This window comes from Passer domesticus, chromosome 1 (assembly GCF_036417665.1).
Source record: "Passer domesticus isolate bPasDom1 chromosome 1, bPasDom1.hap1, whole genome shotgun sequence".
Classification (NCBI taxonomy): domain Eukaryota; kingdom Metazoa; phylum Chordata; class Aves; order Passeriformes; family Passeridae; genus Passer; species Passer domesticus.
In genome coordinates this window covers 122,800,776-122,822,980 of record NC_087474.1, presented here as the reverse complement: position 1 = coordinate 122,822,980, position 22,205 = coordinate 122,800,776, and the positions used below count along the sequence as shown (strand labels likewise).

Genomic DNA, 22,205 nt, shown 5'->3' with positions numbered 1-22,205 from the left:
CTATATTCAAATGGCACTTTCCAGCCTTTGCCTGTCTTCCCTTTAAGTGTCCAGGGAGAGAGTAACTTTATTCAGTGCTCGGCTAAAATACACACTCTTTGCTGGAGCTCATAAATGACACATAAAATAAATATCATCATAGCTGATGACATGAAAAGTAGCTCTAACAGGGGTGGGAAGCTTTGGCCAGGAAAAAACATCTTCCATTTTTCTGAAAATTCACTACGGTTTTGTCTAGATTAGTTAAAATCTTGCTTTCAAGCAGGAATTTTGGCAGTCATTGAAAAAACCAAACAAAACACATTAAAGTAAATAAAAATCAGCAAGAAACACTGAAAATAATGTCACTGTCGTAGTATAAAGATGTTATAATGCTTTCAGAAGGATGAAAAATAAAATCCTGAAACAAAACATCATACTGAAGTGGAATTTGCACAAACTACTGATCCTAGTTTATTGACTTGAAGAAAAAAAAAACCCAACCAAAACACAAGAAAGTTAATCCACAGAAGATTGTAATTTTGCTAACATTGCATAATAGACTTTATATATTATGAAAATATTCCAGATTCATTTAGTCAGTATTTTTGGCACTAATTTTAAACCATTTTAAACATTAAAATAACATCTGTTTTCTGACCTTATAATACTTGCTTCATTTTATTACAATCATTTGCCTCAACTGCATCCTCCAGAATTTTGAATCAATATCAACAATGAATTAATTCACTTTGCCAGCCCTCAGGCAACCACATCTTCCATTTCCTCAACTTTTTTCCACTGTACTATATCTTTTGAAGATAGGGGAAAAGGTCAAATAACATCTTAATTTGACATAACAGAATAAATACTTCTATCAAATTCTTCAAAAGGATCATATGACATGGAACAGAAAAGCTGTGCCAACATGTTAACCAACTTAAAGCAAAGTTTCCCAAAATACTTTAAAGACTTTAAAGTGTAATGCAAGCTATAAGTAAAAATGTCATTTTCTTGACTGGTAAAAACTCAAAGTAATGACAAACAGCAGCTTCCTATAACCAAATCTCCATTTCCAAATGAAAACTTGCCAAACCACTACACTGAAAAGGATCAACATTCTTCCTAACTATTAGGAAGTGTCCCAATCCAGCTAGCAAACCCCAAGGTCAACATCTACTTTCCAAGTTGAGTGTATCTATGACTCACATACTGTTTTTTTCAGCTTTAAATTGATGATTTTGGCCAACAATGGCAGTGTGCTGAATTTTCAGTAGTCTGTCTTTGCTCTGCACTTTATGTATGTATGTTACTATGTATGTCTACACCTGCCACTAGGATAAGGATCCTTCTCCACTCCTTTTCAGTGATCAGAGCAATAATTGTGGTATAGGAAAATGAGAAACTACCCATAAAAAAAAGGTGTTGGAGTGAGGTCCAGGAGTAGCCCAAAGGTCTTCATCCTCCTTACAAGTGACATGATGGAAGGATAGGACAAGTTTCACACAGTTTCTTTGGAGAACACACATCTGGGAACTATCCTTCTTCACTCCCAACAGTACTTACCCAGCTATTTATCCTGCCCTTCTCTTTCACAGACAAACACTTTGCCTCCCAAAACAAGGTGCAGTTGATAGATGTGCAACCACAGCTTCTCTGTGAGTCCAAAAGGCCTGGTTCATGCCCACAGTGGCTTTACTCAGGCGTTGATTTCGAGACACAGTTTGATGCATTGGAAAGCAAAGGCACAGCCAGACAAATCATCTGCATATTACTGTGCAGTGCCCCATGCCTGCATTTACAATGTGACACATGGAAGAGAAATGAGAGCTTCTCCCTGTTTTCACTGAGCCTCAGAAGACAGCAAGGAACGAAGTGAGCAACTTGCTAACTTACAATGAGTTTGGGGAATCATCACCAGGCTGCACTCTAATTAGCTCCTCAGCTGGAATTTGTTACTCTGACCTCTCCAGAAGGTGCAAAGGAAGGTATATTTGCAGGTGGCAGCTGATACTTGAAACCTTTGTCACCTTCAAGGCAGCTTAATGCTCAACCTCCACATGCTTGGACAAATGGATTGATGAGACTCTTGTTGAAGCAGTGACGTGAGCTAACACTCAAATTATTAATAGCTACTATGACTAAGGGGAGAGGATAGCTATTTATGAAGGTGGCCTTCAAGTAGTTAATATGTTGTTGGCAATAAAGATCATTTTGCAGATGTGATCTCTTGCTTTGAAGTGTGCCTGTAATTCAAACCCATTGTTGCATTGTAAACAGAATGCAAAGATCATGAACATCATGAAATCACCACAACATAAAATTATAGACTTGTTAAGGCAGGAAAAGACTTCTAAGATCATCACATCCAAACTTATGTCTTCAACTGCCACATTTAGAGAGACATTTTGAATGCTTTCAAGGGATGGGGATCCTATCACTGCCCTGGGCAGCCTGGCCACACTGTCAGTTAAGAGATTTTTCCTAATATCCAATCTAAATTTCCCCTGGCACAACTTGAAGCAATTTCCTCATGTCCTGTCGCTTGCTGTTTGGAAGAAGAGATCAAAGCCTGCCTGCACACAACCACCTTTCAGGGCATTGCAGAGAGTGATAAGGTCTCCTCTGAGACCTTTTCTCCAGGCTAAACAGCCACAGCTCCCTCAGCCACTCCTCATAGGACTTTGTGCTCCAGACCCTTCACCAGCTCCACTGCCCTTCTCTGGACTCATTCCAGAACCTCAATCTCCTTCTTGTAAAGATGGTCCTAAAACTGAACGCAGGATTTGAGGTGTGGCCTCACCAGCACTGAGTACAGGGGTCAATCCCTGCCCTGCTCCTGCTGCTACAGCCCAGGATGCCACTGTCCTTCTTGGCCACCTGGCTGGCTCATGTTCAGCTGGCTGCTGACCAGCACTCTGAGGTCCTTTTCTGCCAAGCCACTTTCCAGCCACTCTGCCCCCAGCCTGTAGTGCTGTGTGGGGTTGTTGAAACCCAAGGCAGCACCCACTGTTTGGTCTTGTTGAACCTCATGCAACTGACCTCAAGCCATCAATCCAGTCTGTCCAAGTCCCCCATCACATCAATAAACATGCTGGAGGACAGCAAATTCACAGCCAGCAAGACCTGATGAAGGTTTTGAGGGTGGTCTCATAGAAAGTATACTTTGGGTTTATCTTCTGTTTTCAGTGTGTTTAATAAAAGAGAAATGGGGAACAGAACATAAGTGCATATTAGCTTTTTTTCTTTCAAATTCTATATCCACAGGGTATAAATAAATTTTTATAAACCTTACCTGGTTTCATGCATTCTACAATCCTCTTTCAATGTGCATTATGACAGTTATGGCTAAATCAGGGCAGAATGACTTCTGTGTCAATGGATCCTAACTGTAACAGCCTTCCTACTGTGTAACTAATATTACTTTGCCCCATGCTGAATTTACAATTCTGCTTCATTGATCAGAAGGCTTTTTATCTGCTGTCACCTCCATGTTTGAATGCTGATATGTACTCATGACTAAGCTTGCAACTAAAACATAGCAGTCTTGTAAAATAGCATCATATTATGTCTTGAGCACTGAATTTCACAAAAGAGAAACAGATTTTTTTCGCTATCTTCAAACACCAGCACACATTTAAATTGTAAAAAAAAAGTTACTCTTCCTGCAGACTGTATTGTGTTTCATTAGCTGTACAGCACTAGATAAACACAGAACTCTCCTGAAACAGAGGACATTTTACTGGGATATGTAATATGGATTCAAGAATTAATTTTATGCTCATATAAAGATTTGGGGTTAAATCATTTATGCTGACATGAGCTAACACTCAAAGTACAGTTCCTCCTGAAAGTTTGCAAACATTGGACAAGTTTGCTCAAGTTGCAAGAGGAAACTGCAAGAGCTCTCAAAAAAAAGAAAAACAAAAAAACAAAACCGCGTCAAATGTGCTGCCACTAAATTACATGGCAGAAATGAAATTTTTTGCTGTTTAATCTTTGCAGGGATACTAGACCAGCATTCAGCGCCAACTGTTACAGTATCCACAGGAGGAACCACCTTGTTTTGTTCTCACTGATGTTAAGTAGCAGAATCTCCCTTAACTCCAAGGGTATACAAACATCCTCCAGGTTCTGGCACTTCGCAGAAGCCTGTTTATATCTCAATTATTTTACTTAACTTTAAACTCTGTGTTATTATATTCCTTCAAGGGCATGAATCTAAACCAGGAATGCATCAGTTGGTTTTTCGTCCAGCTAGTAAACTGTTAAGTAACTGTTGTAATTTATCACAATTGGTGGTGTAGCACCAAAGGGTATCATCTGAACTAACAGTTTGCTGCAAACATGATAAATAGAATCAAATGAGCTCTATTAAAAGAGCTATGACTGGCAATTTGGGGAGGTTTTTAGATCAAGTCCTTGAAATCAGAAGAGTTTTTTTAATAGACACAAGTCTCTTAAGATTATTTAATAGATACAATTTCTCTTAAGTCTACCAAACATATCCTGAGGGGCTGCAAGATTTCACCAATTTGGGTCTGAAAGCTTGTCAAGTAAAGAGGGAAGCACTCTCTAACTGAAGTCTTGTGAAACTACATGCTCAAGCTGGGGTGGCAGTAAGAGTGTAAAAGGAAATACCTCACAGAAGAAAATATGTCACTGAATGAACATCAATAAGAATTCACACCCAAGTTTCTAAGCATATTTTTCACATTTAATACACACATGAGCACGAATAAGAAGTTTCTCTAAAGTTAACCAAAATTAGAATATTTTATTTGCTTTCTATTTTCATAAAGGAGTCAGAAAGACAATTTGGAAAGCTGTCTTTGAAGGAAAGATTGTAAATACCTGGTGTGACAGTTCACTTGGCTGTTCCTGTTTCAAAAGTTCTAAGGAAGAACTGGAGTGCTTCAATTTTATACACAGGTGTGTCTTTGCAGATGATCTTTCTCAAGGGCAAGAATGAACAGTTTCCCACATTACCAGGGCAGCAGCTATGCAAGATATTAACTTGGTTAAAGTTCTTTTCTATTTGAGAGAAATTATTCTATACTAAACAGAAGATCTGACTTGGAGACTGATTTAAAGAAGCATGTTGAATTTGCTCAATATGCTAATTTATTTTATTTTCAAAACTGATTAATAATTTGACCCCTGCTACTATTTTAACTTTGCCTTGAAATTTCTTGTTTTCTCACTCTAAAAACAACTAACATTTTGGTATTCACAATATACCACCACTGGACTGTGCAGCACTTAGTATTTTCTGTTGTTTCTAGTCCTGCTTAATGGTCAGTTGATAGCAGATGAAGACCCAGCAGTTACAACCATAGCAAGTTTCACTGAACCAGGCTCTGATCCTGCAAGTGACAGCACACAGACTGCAGGAGCTTGACAGACTTCAGGAGACTCACACCAGGACTTCTGCACAAAGGACAGCACACAGACCTCAAAAAATAGGCCAGCACTCACAATAACTCTGGCAGATTTATACTGATGGTCAACTGGAGGACCATGACAATGATTATTTTCACATTCATACGGCAGACTGCAAGAATTTCACAGCACTATTATTGCAGCCATACTGGCTGCTCATTAAAGTTTATACCCTTTGTAACTCCACATAACTCAAGAGTATACAGCTCACAGGCAGGACATGTGATTATGCCATCCTTTGAAAAACTGCCTTAGATTGTGCACAAGCCCCAGAGTTTAAATGTGACTTCAGCATTCCCAGCCCATGCAGCTAACTTTCAAAGCAAGAACTAAAACCAAATCAGTGTCCACAATGGGTATCCAAGTTTGTTTCAGGAGAACAGTAATGAGTCCACAGCTTTCATTTTCATTCCAAAGTATTAAGTGTCATGCAAAGAAGATGCTTTAACAATGGTGAGACTTCTTCATTGTTTGGCCATGTATGGGAAGACCTCAGGACAACACAAACCATATGAAAAAAGGTGTAGGAGGGAGGCCAAAAACCTTAAGAAATCAGAACTGGGGTTGATACTGAGAAACAAAATTAAGCAGGAAGGCTGCAGAAGCAAAAAGACAAAAAGAGAAAAAACAATCAAATAAGAATTCAAAGGACAATAACTAATTGACTAGAGACAATTATAGTCCCTAGGAAAGCATAAACTCTCAATCAGTATGACAAGATACAGAACATGTAACAAACTTATGTATTCTGTGCTCCAAAGAGAAATTACTTCCCTGTGTCATTCCATACAAGCCACCTACTTTTATTGCAGGAGTAGGGAAAAGGACCTTTCCCTCATCCACACTTAGTCCAATACATATTATTTGAATAAGCTACTCAGATGCATTTTTGACACTTGTAGCCTTGCTTAAATGCTCTATTAAGAGCAGAAGTATTTTACCTGAAGCACTCTTCTCCCACTTGCTCACTCCACCAAAACTCTTTTCTGATGCTGCCAGCTCCATTGAACTAGGTTCTTCTAAACTTGCACTGCCTTCTCAAAGCTAAATTTCTTAAGTTTCACTTTCTGTGGGGTCAGTGTATGGGGCACACCAACACCAATGAGCACAGAACATCAATCCTGGAGAAAGAGCTCTTGTCTCAGCACTACATCTCCACAATACCAAGACTTGATTTCTTCTCCACAGGCCAGCACGCATGCTGATAAAACTATGCTCTACCTCCCTGAACCAGAAGTGTTTACAAGGAGGGTCAATGCTGGCTCTAAAACATTTTATATATGCCATTACACAGCACACAAAAACCTGCATGCAACAGAAAAGAAACTTAACCAGAGCAAGTTAAAGCAGCATCACAAGAAGGGCAGACAAAGTGGCAGGGAACAATCCACACCGACCATTTTCAAAACAGAAACCTATTTTAAGTCAGTTTGAGGTCACAGCTTTAAATCAGATGAGTCAAACAGCAGTTAGCCATCTCTAAAGATCAATAAAATACACATAAAATGTACTCTACACAGAAGAGTCCTTGCTGACCGCCTACAGAAATCTACAGAAATACGAAGTTGCCCTTAAACAAGGCACAACCTTAAAATACTTTGAAGACCATGTCAGTCCTGCCAGGTTGGTACTCCACTGGACTTCATATCTCTTCAACAGGCTGGGGGTATGTATTTCTGGATGAGTATTCCCTGGCAAGTAGTTTACAAATGACAATTGGATTATCAAAGGTGATAAGGCTTACTCGTCCAGAAAGGGAAAAGAAAATTTGCTGCAGACATCTAAATCAAGAGATGAAATAAACAGTTTATAACACTGACAGTCCTGAAGACTGGAGACAACGAAACAGCAGATTGATGTTGGCAAAAAAAAAGAATGATGGGAGAAGAAAAAAAGGAAATCATGGTAGGGAGTACTCCTATATCAGGGTAAAGACTGAAACATGTTCATTCAAATGAAACAATTTCCAGGAAATTGGGGAGCAAAAGCCTCAAACAAACAGCACATCATTACTAATGAAGACATTTGAAGCAGTGTGGGTCAAGGACTTTTTTGGAAACACTGGTACGCATTATGGCAGAGGGAGGGGAACTGCTCCCAAGGAAATTTAGCAGGAGATTTTGAGAAGAGGCAAGCTCTCCTGGTCAGGCATAGTGGGAGCACTGCTGTCTACTGCCTGCCATCAATCAGGCCACCTACATCCCAAGAGAAATGGACTTAGAATTAACCTCAGGATGACTTGGTGGTTCTCCACTGGTGCCATGACAGCTGCTGCAATCTGTCTTGAAGCCAGTGCAAGTATAGCTGGACAGAGAAAGGAGGACAAATTGCCACACCAGCAATCCAGCAGAAGAGTTGCTTAAAAGGCAGGTTTTCCAACACCCCTCACGGGCTGCAATGCTTCCCCCCAGCCTTTGCACAGTTCAGCATATCTTTTGCAATGGTAAGTCCGAAGTTACAAAAATGTACTTTGAATCCCATTTGCACATTCTGCTACATCACAATGGCACATTCAAATGACTCTTGCAATGTATTTTGAACAAGTCGAACACAGAACATCCAATAGAGGATTTCCTCTTTCTCCTGCCCATCCCCTTCCTGTTTGTTTACCAAAAACTTTCACTTCCTCAGTGCCACTGACACCAGCTCTGGTGATCACTTAACCCTGTTCTCCAGTCCTTGTCCACTCACACCTGAATCACAGCTCCCCAGGGCATTTAGTACTCACTGAAGGGTTTTAAAGATCCATCAAAACACACAATAAAGCTGGGGCTGCCCTGGAGAAAACAATTTTCTGTCCACTGGATTTAATGAATATAAACTTCATTATTCTGGCAAGGGACACTTGAGCAGGCAATTTCAATATATGCAATAGATGTGCTACTGTTCAGATCTTTCCCTACTCAGTTGATACTACCATGAAATATTCTTTTTGTCTGAATACAGTAGAACTTAGCCATAGGTCAGACCTACTGATTTATAAATGTTTTACCACTATATAGCAATTCACTCAAACCATGGTCTTTAAATTTTGGTATTAATTTTGTTCTAAGCCCCTAGTACATATACATGGAAAGAGAAAATCTTAGCAGCCAAATCTGCTTCTGTACTAATTCCTGTGATACCATATTGCTTCAGTTTAAACCTCAGGCAAAAGCCAAGTAAGATTTCATTAAAAAAAATTAAACAGGTTTGTATACACCTATCTGTACAAAATAACGAAGGAAACATAAAAAAATGCAATAGATTGTAGATACCACATCAGAAAGCCCACTTAACAGATTATGCTTTTTTTGACGAACTTCCTGAAACTGCTTTTTTTAAACCAACAAACAAGAAGTTAAAAGCATATCCCAGAGGGAGTCCTTTCCATTCAAAATTTTATCATTTCCATACTTAGAGAAACCCTCTAAAATAGAGAAAACTGCAAAAAGTGCCATTGCAGAAGAGTGGCTGCATCACATACTTCAACACCTTTGGTGAACTATCACATGTTGCAGTTTAAGATTGCACTATTTCCCATCACAGCTGGACTTTGCAAATTAAAGTAAGAAATTCTACAGTATGTCAACCACAGGAAGAAGAAGTCTTCTGCCACATGCAGCAGGGACCATAGAGGAAGAAGGACACTTTGTTCAGACTGTTTATCATTGGAGTCCTTTGAACTGAAGAGGTAAGACAAGTGTGCTGCGCAAACACAGGAACCAATTGTAGATACTTAAGATGCCAGCAGTTTGAAAAAAATAGGTAATGCTGACCTAAGGGAGACCAAAGGTGGGCCTGGACAGAACTAGTCCAACCTTTTAACCTACCAGAGAAATGAGATCTACCCATTATTCCCTCCACTTTTCCCTAGTGTCCTCCTTTCTTTTTTCCCCAGCAAAGTGTTACTGTCAAAATACCATTTTTCTTCTGACATTTGCCTGACAAAAGCAACTAATCTATTTACCTCTGCGAGTAGTTCTTTAGGGCACAGAACAAATACAAGTATCCCATAAATATTTGGAGGAAATGCTTCCAGCACATGATGAGTTCTGCCTTCACGTTTTGTTCCACGAACCCACATTTTTCAGGAAAGATGCTGAACTCAAACGTGAATAATTCAGTCTCGGAAATTACAGCATTTAATGACAATGTCAACAGGAAATGTATCTGAATCAGGCAAAAATAAATATGAAAGCACAGACCTTTCCATCCTTCCCTGAAGGACAATGAAGTTTAAACTAGGAACAGTCACACTGAGGACAGTTACATTGCATTTGTCTTTTATTAGTACAGGCTGATTTCTTGGAGAAGGCACCATTACTGTTTACAGGGTGGTGGACTCCTTCACCCTGCATGCGTCATTAAAGACTGTTTTCATACAAATGCAATTTTACATTTTTATCTGCAGTTTCCTGTGGCATGGCTTAGCAAGTCTGGAAGCCTTTTTTATTACACCATCTCTAGAATTTCTGTCATTAAAGAGGGGAGACAAATAAATGGGAGAAATATGAAGTAGGAATATGAGCAACAGGACAAAAATCCTAATTCTCAGCTGGGCAACTGTTTTTTTGTATAGAATGATGCCTTTTTGCTTAGAGATGGAAATCCTACAGAGGCAATATTATAACAAATGCTGCTTAACAGAGTCACATGGTTTGGTGTAATTACTTACACACTTGGCTACATAGCTTCAAAAGGAAGTATCATTCCCAGCATATAAAGCTCACACAACCCTCAGGATCCCCGGCCCACGGATTCTCCTCCCATCCCTTGCATTAATAAGGCTCATATCCTTCTGAGATCTCTGCGGTAGCAGGCATCACCTCTGTGTACAGCCATGCTACCACAGCAGATTGCTAGGAATCCTAGGTTATACCTAACGCCCTCCCCATTAATTGATTAGCTAAGTTAGTTAGTTAGTCCCCACGTACTTGTCTTTGGTGCTCACTCAGTTTGAAAAGGGCTCTCTGAACCCTAAGAGTAAAAATGGCTTTGCAACTCCCTGGACAGAAGAAAAAAATGTCACTCAGTTACTCAGGATGTGCACACATGGAAAGAAGGAAAGATCTCATCCCCTTCCCAGATCACCTAGACCTTTGACAAAAACAAAAATTGTCTCCTGACCAACATGTGTTCATCCCAAAATCTCAAAGATTCCTATTAAGATTCAAAATAACATGCAGAGTAGAGGTAGGCAAACATCTCCTTTTTGTGACAGCAATGGAAAAACATCTGAGATTAAATACAGGCAGCACTTAAACTTTCCCAAATAACTACAGAGAAGTCAGTGTTGCTCCCTGATGTGCCCCACAAGAAGGGTCAGGTGTAGCATCTCTCACTTGGTGAGACAGTTTTTATCCCACTGAAGAGCAGAACTAAGCTGAGTCAGGTGACCTTGGACTTGTTTTCATTGCCTGTCACAGGAATTGTTCCCCTCAACACTCGCTATTCTGTGATGCCATTTAGCTTAGGAGTCAAAAAGGCCATAGGAAGAGAGGTTACTTCAATACACAGATAAACTGGGGAGGGAAATACTGTGAAATAGTTACTTATACATTCATAAATACTTATCTATTCATAAATACCTGCAAGGAATAGTTTCACATGTATGGAAATTCTCTTGAAAAGGGTAACATTAAACCCCATAGTATTAAACAACTTAAAGGCAACAGGGTTTAACTTTGTGTTGTAAAGTTTCACAATTGATTGCTTTGTCAGAAAGAGTCATTGCACAACTCAACTGGTCAAGGGGCTTAAAAAGGAAGGCCTAAACCTTACCATGTCTTCTGCATATTTCTGTAGGGAAAACCTCTCATTTACTAAAAATTAGAGAAAAGCAGAATAACTTGAAGTCAGCCAGCTACTGTACAAAGATGATCATTCTATGTCATCATGGTTTAAAAAAATCTATGTCAACAGCACACAATTAAGAGATTTCTATGTTATTAAACAAAGAATTCTTTCCTAAGTAGTCTGTAGCTCACAAAGTTGAAACAGAGAAAGAAAATCTTTAAAATCTCCGAAGAGATCCATAAAACGAGACATCTTTTGATCTTAGTTCATTAATTTCAATCCTTCTCCAAGGTCTCATAACATCCTATTAACAGTGTCTAACTGATTTCTAGCCTGTTGCTACTTTTTCAAAGAAAACTACTTGATTTTTTTCCTCATCCATACTTTCAGTGCTGTCGATAGTACGTATTAAAAAGATAACGGCTATTCTGTCCTCAGTGTTGGGTTGGAAACAATCCACACAAACACAATTTGACTCTCCTTTTGGTAAAACTGAGCTATGTTTTCCCAACATAGCTTTGCAATTTCTCAACACATATCTTCTGCTTTTTGTTTTAACTCTATAGTGATACTGTGTTGAGTGCAGACTTATCTACGTGGCACTTGTATTTCACAGATACTTTCAATTAACATTACTATTGCTAAATTGCAAAAGTCATACAGGTACTTGATGGGATCAAGCTTAAAAATTTTAATTTTCAATTTGTACTACGAGGTCCTGCAATACATTAAGATTGGTCAGAGTGTTTATCTTTTCTCAAAGGTGGGAATGAAAGGCAGGAGATGAGGTATTGACCAGGGGTTTCAGGTGGGATATTGACCAGGGGTTCCAGATGAAACCAGCTTTGTGCTCCCAATGTATATCCACAGGAATATAACCTTGCTAAACAAGCTTTAAGTGTTAATTCCTTTGGTCTTCAGTGCCAACAGAGGGGAGCAAGGCAGCAAGATGAGTTTGTGCCGACCCATTCACTGCAAACACTTGAAAGATGCAATTTCAACAGAAACTCTTAACTGCTTTACTGAAGGTACAGCATCATCTTCTAAACTAAAATTTTAAGGAGAAAACCCTTCAAGACCGTTCCTCGGGAATACAGCATCTATAACAGCAGTCTACAAGAAACACCGTGCGCCAAACATCACCAAGATAATTTTCTCTTCTTTCTTTTAATTCCAAGCAAATTTGAACATACGCTTAAAGAGGAAGAAGCTTTAACGTGCAGAACGCACCAGAAAATTCGCTCCTAGAAAAAAGCAGTGTAAGAAGGGATACCCAGGGATCACATCACCTCACCTCAGTCAAGGCTATCGTTTTGGCTCGAAACGCCGACTGCGGACTTAAACCAGCTAATTTCACGCGCTCCCCGGCACGAAACAGCCAGAAGGCACCCGAGCCCTCCGATCACAGCAGAAGCCAGGCAAAGGGGTACGAGAAAAATCACGCTTTTGAGAACGATCATCCCATCCCAAACGCGGCTATTTCCCTTAAGACCCCATCCAGTCCTACCGGGCAGGTCGGGCGGCGGCGGCACCTCCTCGCGGGGGCACAAGCGAGGGAGAGCCGCCGGCACCGCGCCGGGGCGGGGCGGGGGCGCGGAGGCAGCGCGGCCGGGCAGCCCCGCGGAGGAGCGGGGCGAGCCGGGGCCGCGGCCCCGCCGCTGCCGGGGAAGGCACTTACCCTGCCGGGGAAGGCACTCGCCCTGCCGGGTGCGCGGGGCGCGGAGCGGCAGCGGGCGGAGCGCAGGGAGCGCGCCGGGCGCGGAGCGGAGTCCCGGGCGGCGGGGCCGCGGCGCTGCTCTCGCTGCGCGGGCGGGGCGCGGCCCGCGGGAGGCTCGCTGCCCGGGTACTTCCTGCTGCCGGCGAACATTTGCATGTGGTGGACAGCGGGGCGAGCGGCTGAGCCGGGGGCGGCCCGGCCCGGCCCGGCCCGGCGGCTGCAGCTCCTCCGGCCGGAGGCTGTGCCGGGGTGGCGGGGGTCAGCCCCGCCGAGCTGCCTCAGAGGGGAGCGAGCCATCATGAGCCTCTAAAAGTTACAGCTAGATAAAACCCTGTTAGTCTGAGAAACGAGAAGAGGCTGTCTTGTTCCATCAACAGCCAAAAAACCATCTTGAGCCCCAAAAATCCACTGTAAGCAGCTTCTAAGGTTCGTTGGAGGCTTGGTTGAGAGAAACAAAGAACGCCGCTTTCTTTTAAGCTTATCTTTCAATGATTCTTTTCTTTCAGGAATGATTTACCAGCCTGGTGAAAAGTGAAATAAAAATCTCACAGGTCAGCAAAACAGGAAATATGAATGCGTGGACATAACAGCCAGAGGATGCAGGTGGAAAGCTTTGCTAGAGTCAAGGTGTCATGTGTGTACTGCCAGACCACATTGCCGAGTTCAGGTCATGTGGATTTCTAAGGCAGAATTTCAAATGAAAAGCATTTAAGCTTTCCATATAAAAGTGTTTAGATAATGGATCAAGTTTGAGAAACAAAGTGTCACAAAGATGCAAGACACTCAAAGGCACCTCTGTACACTTTCCCAAAGTCCACCAGTACAGCCGAACTGTGGGTTGGAGTGGACTCGGGAGCTGGTGAGGACTTCTAACAGGACACCCAAATAGCTGAAATTAGCTCAGTGCGGTTCACACCCCGCTGGGTTTATGAGGAGAACCTGATTAATGTGGACTTACAGATCTGTGGTGCTGATGTAAGGGCCTGGCACTCCTGGTGAAGTGCAGCTGGCACAATCACTTCACTCTGGTTGCTGCAGTCCCCTCCCCATGCCCTGGCTCCAGCACACAGCCTTCATCCTCTCAGTCCATAGAAGCAGTGAGACCGTAATCTGCCACATTTCTTAATCAGTTCCAGATGTCCCTGGGCATCTGTGGAGCTCTGAAAAGTAGTGGGCAATGGTTTCTGGTCTTCTTTGAATTGTATCATCAATGATTAAAATAATGTGTAAATACTCAGTATTAGAGCAGCCTCTAAAAGTATTGTAGGGTGAGACAGTAAGGAATTCCTCAAGATCTATCAATAAAAAGTTGGTAAATGTTTTCTCCCCTCCCCCAACTTAGGTAAAGATATTTCATAATAACAATAACAATAATAAGAAACCAACAATAAAAGGAGCAAACCAGACAACAACCTTTTTCCCAGTGAAAAGTTTATACAAAAAGGGAAGATCTGATTAAATATACATTGTCTTGGGTTTGGGGGTTTATTTCGGTAGAAAATTTGGGTTCCAAAAGTTTATGTAAAATGAGCTTTTTCTGTTTGGAAGTGCACTGTTAGTACCTCTTGTTTCCATTTTCCTCTACAGAGCAAGCACCTTGATCTTGTAAGTTTCTTCTTGGAGAAGTGCTGCACATATCCCACATCTGTCTTGCTCTCCCTCCTCTCCTCTTTATATCTTCATTTAATTATCAAGTATTCTGCTGAGTTTAATATTCACCTTCATCTAACAAAGCACTGGTGAAAATAAAATTTAGTTTCATAAATGCATAATAGATTCCAGCAGTCTAGTAAAATACAATCCTATCTATAATGTGAATAATCTGGAAAAATAAAAAGAGGTGTTGAATTACCCTTAATAGATTGCTGTGCAATAGTAAATTGAGGAGACATATAACAAACTCATCAGGTCTGCCCTAAAAGAACTAATATGAAGAAGGGTTAGAGTAGAATAAATACACTGTGCTTTATAAAAAAAAATTTAAAAAGACAGGTTAGTATCCTTTGAAATGTCATGAGTTTATGTATTCTTGTTCTCACTGCTAAGAATATATTCAAAAACTAGTTTAGAAAGTGTAAGCAGGAAAGGAACTCTCTCTCATTATATATTCATCAAAAGGGGGGAAAAAGCTGATTCCAGCCTCACTACATCTGTAGATCAGCTGTTCATCACGTTTTAAATGTCCTTGTGCATAGATCAAGAGAGTTGGGGGATGTGTAAAATGGGGCAAATGAAACTTCAAGTCTGTCACTGAAGGGGAAGTCCTTGCAGGAAGGACTGTGAGTCACATTAGCCAGCCAGCGTTCATGCCCAGCAATTGATTTCCCGCTTTGGGAAGATTTGACTCCCAGACAATGTCTCTGCTACTGATTTAAGCATGGCTGCAAGGCAGGGCTCCAATACGAAGGCCAGCTGGCAATGTAGGGATCCACGTCCATGCTCTTGGCACCCAGAACATGGGGACAACCCCAAACGGGCCCATGTGTCCTGGTTTCTGCTGGGATAGAGCTCATTTTCTCCTTATTAGCTGATGCAGTTCTTTGGGTTTAGTATGAGAACAATATTGGTAACACACTGTAGTTTAGTTGTTTATGCTTTCCCTAAGTAAAGCCTTTTCAGCTTTCCGTGCTCTGACAGTGAGCAGATGCACAAGAAGCCAGGAGGGAGCTGACCTCAACTGGCCAAAGGAATGTTCCATACGTGTCATACCCAGTATTTAAATATATTTTATATATTGTTATATACTGAGGAAGTTGGCCAGGAAGGGGGCTGATCATATCTTGGGGGTGGGCTGGGCACTGATTAGTGGGTGGTGAGCAACTCTTTTGGACAACACTTGTTTTCTCTTGGGTTTTATTCCTCGCTCTCTCTTTCTCCTTTTCATTACTACTACTATTATTATTATTATTACTACTACTATTATTCAGGTGAAATCCGAAATCTCCATGACCTGAACTACTACTACTACTACTTCTACTTCTACTACTACTACTACTACTACTACTACTGCTGCTGCTACTAGTATTCTTTTTTACTTTGTTTAGATTATTAAACTGTTCTTATCTCAACCCCTGAGTTTTTACCTTTTTCCACATCTCCTTCCTATCCCATTGGGAAGAGGGCAGTGAGTGAGCAGCTGCCTGGTACTTAGTTGCCAGCTGGGGTTAAACCACAACACCTTGTTAACTTTCAGTTCAGCTCTGGAGTATTTTTTGAGAGTGGAAAGTGGCCTGGGCAAGGGATGAGTTGAGCAATTTGAGTCTCAAATTATTTGAGACTCAGAGGAATGTCCAGTGATATTTGGTTGGGCACTGTTAATTACTGACTTAATGAACCTTGTAGGGTCCACACCAATCCCTCAGCATACCTGTGTAGGTAGCTGCTGCTGATCCCTGTTTGGATTGTGTCTGGGGGCAAGAAGAGGCACAAACTGCAGGGAACAGTGACTCTGGATGGTAAATCCAACTTTGTCATGGACAATGAAAACAGGCAACCAACTTCTCCCTACATTTTATATATTCCTTAATCTCGTTGCTGAGCTGTTTCTGAAGTATGTTTGAATACAAAAGCAGAGCATTAATGGAACACTAAAAAAAACAGTCAGTAAAGCATAAATGGCATAACCAGGGAAATAATTTGGGAGAGATCCCAAGGAATACCTCAGATAATTCAATTAAGGAAAAAGCAGGGAAAAGATAATTTTGTTCAAAAATAGATTTGCAAGGATTTAAGTTCTTTATAAAAGAATGAGGAAAGATAGAGCACAGACACATGTAAAGCTGAAACATTTAGACATCTGGCTGTTTTGTTAGAGCCAGAGTTTTGCAACCACAGTAGACACAGTAAAATGCTTTTTCTTTAGAAATTCCAGCACTTACACAGTCACTACTTGTGTTGTTTTTCTCATAATTTTATCTCAAGACATTATCATTAAGTAAATTGCATATTGTCAACATGCGTTATAAAAAGGTAGCAATTTTTTGAAGCAAGTGGTAAAGAGTGGATTTAAAAAAATGAGATACAAGTCACGCAGTCATTCTTCGCTCAGAGTTTCTGGAGAAAATTAGAGCTGTAAATTTTTAGGATTTTTTTTTCATAATTTCCTTTCTTATTATAACCTACTATTTTAAAGAAAGTCATGTTGACCTATAAGTAGAATATTTATAAATTTTATTCTAAAAATGCTCTTCATGTGGTAAAGATGGGATGCTTTTGTTTGTTTAAAGAAAAATAAAATAGAAAATAAATTTTACTTTCAAGTATGAGACAACAAGTTAATGCACCTTATATGTGGATATTTATCAGTTCCTGCTCTCATTTCCAGTTTGGAGCCTGGGAAAATTAAGTTTTGTGACAGTAAAGAGAAATTCAAACAAACAAAAAAAATCTTTGTTTTTAAAGGTCGTTCCATTATGATTATTTTAAATGTATCACACAATAGTTTACAATTTTGACTAATTTTGTGATTAAAATTTTGGAAAATATTAAAAACACTTTGGGGAATAATGCACAGATCCTTGCAAACTTTGTGTATTGACTCAACATGCATTTGACCTGTTGTTCAGATTAACAATTCACATACTAACTAGGCTAAAGCTGGGAAAGTTGGCATCTTTCCTGTAGGCAGTGGTCTGCCTAAAGCATAGCCACTTGCGTTTTATTACACTGATATTTTCTGGCCATAAATCCTCAATTCAGCACTTTTTATTTCATCTTGTTACTTCCAGTTTCTGTGAACAACTCATAATAATATAGCAGATAGAAAAAATACTCAGCTTGAGATCCTCTAATATTGAAAGTTAGTAAAAGCTGCTTCTTCTGCATCTTTGCCGATTTTAAATATTTTATTCACTTGCCATTAAGTGTTTTTATACATAGAAATCTTTCCCATTTTGTTTCCACTTGTTCCATGGCTGTGAGTGGAAAAATTGCTATTCAGTGAATCAAAGCAGGTCCAACACTGGAAGGCAATTTGAGAACCATCTGCATTGAACCAGATTGTGTTGGTGGGACAGCATCCTGAGTATCCTGATGGAGACTGAAAATGGCCTATGTGCACTCTACAGAATATCCCAATTGCCTTTCTGTAGAAATGACAGCTCACATAAAGAGTTGTTATGGTTCTTTTGAATATCATCTTACAGAGCCAAGAAAAGCAGCTGGACTGATGGATTCTTCACAGTTCATTCAGGTAGGCAATGAGAAGGTTGAGCTGACAACTAGTGATTCCAGGAATCTTCCTCTTTTTAAACATTTGTGACCATTTTCAGATTTTCTAATTGATCTGAAGAGACTGCCTACACTAATAAAGAATGAGTTAAATTTATGCTTAATTTAGTACACAGTTCTGTGATCACTAATATTGAATTACCTGAAAGAAGGGATTTGAGGTAATCCAGGAGTAGTTGTGTGTGATCATTTCAAATTATCAAGATCACACAGTGGTGATATTTTTGTTTGCTTGTTTCTTTTCTGCCTTGTATTCTGGGCATTGCACCTCCTATTGCCAGCCTGGACGGGCGTTCAGCCTGTGTCTTGCAGGTCCTGCACCACAGAGATTGCTAACTCAGAAGCAACTTGGTGTTTCCGGAGGCATTTTCCACAGTGGACTGTTGTTGAAGAGTAGCTTTCCTTTTCCAGGATCAACTGGAAATCTTGCTGCAGAAGATTTCCCTGTGGCAAAGTGTCTTGGTTTGAAAAGACAGGAGTCTGTGAAGGAAGGCAAAAGCCTCCTGTGAAATGGAAAAGGTAAACCCCCTCCTTCCGAATTATCACAATTTCAGAATTAAAAGGGCTCTCAGGCAAAGATATGGGAATGGAAATAACAGTTTTTTACTAGGAAGAAAAAAACTAAATAACAATGTAATTTAGCACAAGCAAAAAACCACTGGCAGAGTGAGAAAAACCTGACACCCTGAGAAGTCAGGGTGTTGATAGTAGTCCAGCCAGATGGTGGCTGCTCCTCCTGGAGCGGCGATCTGCAGAAGGGTGTAGATCCTTTCTGAAAACGCGGCGAAGGAGCAGCTGGGCCTTGGTTCCTGATTCCTCTGGGAAATCCAGCAAAGAAGGCTGTCTGTGGTCTCAGAAGTGCTTGTTTTATGGTGGCAGGGATGCTTGGCTCCTCCCTCTGGGTGGAGCATCTCTCAATGGGATGATGTAACTAATCTTACCAGCCACAGTGAGTGATTCAATAGCCCATTAGCAGGAGATTATCTTCCTGGCAGTGTCATTGTTCTTGAAAGAGATAAGAAAAACTGCCTAACCCCCAACAGATGGCAAAAATAGAATACATGCTTATTTTACAAGCCAGGACACAAGGCACTGGATTATTGTTAGCACTGCTGCCGTGCAAGGGCAGCGCAGTGCTCAGGTTGCCCTTGAACAGCTGCAGTGGACAGGTAATCCCATTGCTGATCACATCCACACAGCTGTATGAAGCATCCACGGACCACATTTTCCTCTGGGACAGCACAGAGCATCATGTAACCTCTGGAAGCTGAGTTAATGAAGTCACAGCTGGTACCACTGAGTAAAAAATTGGTACCAATTTATCAAACCCCACCCCTTCCTGCACAGGTTTTGTGAGAAGCAGCTCTTGTCTGGGACAGCAAGTAGTCACTGGAGCAGCTCTGAGCATCAAGAAGAAGGTTGCCTTAGTTATATGAAACCTAGAAACCTATTTTTTTTCTGGTGCATTACCTATCAACTTGGGCTTGGGAAGGTGACAGCTACCTATGTAAATGAGGAGGTGACACCTGTAATCCATAAAGTTCTCAGCCTGCACTCTCGGTGGACATGGAGAATGTCTTGGAAGGCTGTGCTGCCTGTAAGGGCAACCTCATAGGGGTAATCTCTTTATTCCCTGTCTCCTGACCTCGTACAATTTTCCATCATCAGGAACGTCGAGAGGAGCTAGTGTGGATCATTTCACAGATCCTTTACTGCTGTCAGCTGGGGCTGGCTGGTCTAGCAGGACATACAGCACTCACATGTTTCATATCTCCTGCCTGTCTGATGTTGTGCAGCCATGCCATGTACAAACCTGATGCTGGGTCCATTTGGAGTACTGCAGTTGCTGAATAACTCTTGAATGAGCCTGCTTACCTGTTCTTGCACTTAGCAGCAGCTTAGCTGTTGCTGGGACCTCTGGCTTTACCACCTCAGGGTGGGGTTTCCACATGGCTGTGCAGCATGTCTAAAAGGCTGTTGGAGAGCTTCTGAAGTGCCCTTCCAAACCAGGCTCCTGTCTGCAGGCTCTCCTTCACAAAAACTCAGAGAGCCAAAAGAGCAGATGGTGGCAGGGCAGGAGTGTAACAAGTGGAACTACAGCCAGTCCCTCCACCAGCTGCAGCTTGATCATTTCCTGTGAAATTTGTGAGGGTCACGTTGTCAGGGACAACCTGACTAATTGTTTTCTGTTGAGTGGTTGACAGCTGTTTGCTGTAAATTGAAATCACGCATATGTCGGACATGAGCAGTAAATCATCTTTTCTCTGACTTTCCTGTTCCCAGTTCTTGTTTCCCCACGAAGCTCTTTGTATCCTGCTCTTGGAGACAGGCCCTAGTGGATTTGGAATCCCAGCTGTGCCATCCCATCCATTTCAGCTCTGCTGCTCTTTGCCCCAGATTTTGGAATATTTGGAATTTCAACCCTGGACATCTCTGATGTCATCCAGCCCTTCTGTGAGAGCCCCCAAAAAATTGTCTCGGCTGGAAAAAAAAAGTAGAATGTAATTGAAAAGCAAAGGCAAAAAGGAAATCATATCTTGAACAAAACTGGACACAGGCTTTATTTCCACACACACAGAGTAGGGAGGATGGGAACTAACAGAGTTCTTGTCCTGGACCAGGTTGTAGCAAGTAGCTCATACAGTGTCTCCTGCTGGCAGTGCCTGCCCTGCTAGGAGTTGCTCCTCAGCAGCTGCCGGTAAGTTATCTGGTGTGGAAGTGTTTAGGATAAGATATGAAGCAGTCAGGAAGGCTAAGTCTGAGGTAGCAGGAAATTCTAAGGCAGTAGGAGTTGCTGATACTCTCTATGGTTGCTATCAACCTATTCTGAGTCTATGCTAGTAAATGTGAGCTTTGTCCCCTGGATCCACTCTTTGGATGTCCTAGGATACTCTATTTAGTATCACAACCACCTCTTCGGTGTGTCCACCCATTTGCTGCCATGGGATTGTTGAGCTTACTGGCTACCGTGCACACCCTGTTCTTGCTGTTCTGGTTTTGGCCACAGTCATCTGAATTGGTTTAGCAGGTAAATACAAGTAATCCTTGTTCTTTCCTTATCTAAACAAGTCATGAAACTTTACGAAGGTTGTTTGCTCTGACTTGCTTCTGCCCTGACTGTTTCAGCTCAGCTGCTGGTGGTTTCCGTGCGGCGCAGCCTAAGGGGTGGTTTCTGAGGAACACCAGCAGTATTTGAGGCTTGCAAAAGTTTGTGGCTTGGCTGTGGGTCAGTGATGGATGGTGCTGTATTAGCAGACTGTGAGAATGCCAAGGCAAAGCAAAGGGTTAAGGAAAAGATTTGGTGAGAAGATGTGAGGCAAGGCAGAAATCTAGGGTGAGATCCTTGACAAAGAAATCTGACTGGTGAGTGTCCCTTAGAGATGACCAACACAAGTAAAACTGCAAGCTTGCAGCTGATGTCAAAGGATGGTTATCCTAGAACAGGGTAGAGACAAAAGGCATTTGGGGAGACTCTTGGAATGGTGCTAGCTGTGAAAGAGCCACTGAATTTATACTTATTACCTTCTTAATTTAAAGTCAGCTTAAAGTTCATTGATACAAATTTAAACCATCAAAACATTACACTGTACGTATCAGAGCAGTGTTTTCTATTAGACAGCTGCTGCAATGTTGGTCCAGTAGTATTTAAAGTGAGGTTTACTGTTGTGTTGGACCACAGCTTTGGAGGCACAGGTGGCACTATAAACACAACTCAAAGTTCAAAAGCAACTTCAAACTGAGCTGTGGAGTGATTAGGCTACTGTTGTAGATGGCATGCCTCTTAAGAGATGTCAGATTATTTAAATTAATTTTCATCCATATGAAATAAATTGACAAGCATGTTGGCAATATTTTTTTCTGTGGTGCATGCTGTAACCTTAAATTTTATTAAACAGCTTCCATTAACAAGTTGAACCATTCATACTACTAACACAAGGTCATTAGTGCAACCTGAAATTAGGTTCCAGCATGTGTATGCACTGCTGCTGCTGAGGCAGCTCTCTTGCCCGTAAAGGCTTAAACTTTAGTTTCCTGGTACTCAGAGGTAAGTCAAGCTCAC

At 41.2% G+C, this 22,205-nt stretch overlaps 1 protein-coding gene across 8 annotated transcripts in view; it reads right to left on the bottom strand.

Annotated features, from left to right (window-relative positions):
- The window catches only part of LYN (LYN proto-oncogene, Src family tyrosine kinase), a 49,755-nt gene extending 36,735 nt beyond the window's left edge, over nucleotides 1-13,020 (bottom strand). For 2 of the 8 annotated variants that reach the window (XM_064386660.1, XM_064386688.1), the window contains exon 1: nucleotides 12,878-13,020. The gene's annotated coding sequence lies outside the window, so the exon portion shown is untranslated. Of the gene's footprint in view, nucleotides 1-1,545; nucleotides 1,854-12,493; nucleotides 12,654-12,706; nucleotides 12,755-12,877 lie in introns of those variants that run through there. The other 6 variants (XM_064386673.1, XM_064386699.1, XM_064386664.1 and 3 more) reach the window with 4 other exon arrangements.
- Nucleotides 13,021-22,205: the final 9,185 nt, after the last annotated feature.